Source organism: Moschus berezovskii, chromosome 9 (genome assembly GCF_049115385.1).
Source record: "Moschus berezovskii isolate FMDL1 chromosome 9, NW_MosBer_1.0, whole genome shotgun sequence".
NCBI lineage: Eukaryota > Metazoa > Chordata > Mammalia > Artiodactyla > Moschidae > Moschus > Moschus berezovskii.
Window position 1 is genome coordinate 102,693,398 of NC_142468.1, and position 1,207 is coordinate 102,694,604.

General features: G+C 40.4%; 1 pseudogene; it reads right to left on the reverse strand.

Moving 5' to 3' along the window:
* Window positions 1-259: 259 nt before the first annotated feature.
* Window positions 260-1,207, reverse strand: LOC129563034 (olfactory receptor 4K15-like; annotated as a pseudogene).

The following is a 1,207-nucleotide window of genomic DNA, read 5'->3' on the forward strand; positions in this document are numbered from 1 at the left end:
TAAAACTGTCATTATCATTATTGTTGTCACTGGGTAAGTTTTTATCCTATACAAAGAATTATTTATCAAAAATTTTATTTCCTCCAAATGGTAAGAATTTTAGTGTTGCATTTTAATATGTTTTCGTAGTGGATTAAATCACAGAATACATTTGGGAATATTTACAATTTATGGATATAACATATTTCCAGTTCAGTTTATAGGTCAGAATATATGCAAATTGGGGAGCACACGGTGAATTGCTGATTACATGAAAGATCTAAAAATTACGCCTTGAATCCATGTGCTAATGTATCAGTCTCTTTATGGCATTCCTAATCTCTTTATTTCTCAGTGTATAAATGGCTGGATTCAAGAGAGGTGTGATTACTGTGTAAAATACAGCAAGGAACTTGTCCACCCAAGTGATGCTAGGTGGCCAGAGATAGATGAAGATGCAGGGTCCAAAGAACAGAACCACCACTGTGATGTGGGAAGTGCAGGTAGAGAGTGCCTTTGATGCCCCATTCTTGGAACGAAGACGGACAGTCACCAGGATGTAGGTGTAAGAGATCAGCAAGAGAATGAAGCAAGTTGTAGCCAAGATTGCACTGTCAGCATTTATCAACAGTCTCAGAGTATGAGTATCCATGCAGGCTAGTTTGATCACCAGAGGAATATCACAGAAAAAGCTGTCCACTATTCTGGGTCCACAAAAAGGAAGATCTAAAATCATAGCTAGTTGACTTGTGGCATGCACAAAGCCAATGATCCATGATGTCAATACTAGCCAGATGCACTTCTGTCTGCTCATGATGCTAGAGTAGTGCAGTGGTTTGCAGATGGCTATAAAACGGTCATAGGCCATTGTCACAAGCAGTACCATCTCACCTCCTGCAAACACATGAACACAAAGGATCTGGCTCATGCAACCCCCAAAGGAGATGGTTTTATTACCCTTTAGGAAGTCTGTGGTCAGTTTAGGAGTGGTCACTGAGGAAAGGCAGAAGTCAACAAATGAGAGATTGGCTAAGAGGAAGTACATTGGGGAATGGAGATGAGAGTCAGTGATGATTAAGAGCACAACAAAAAGGTTGCCCAGGAAGGTCGTCAGGTAGAGTATAGAAAATGGCAGTAAGAGGAATTTCTGGAGCTCCCTTGAATCACAGAGTCCACGAAAAATGAACTCAGATACCACGGACTGGTTTGCTTCTTCCATTTAGTTCAT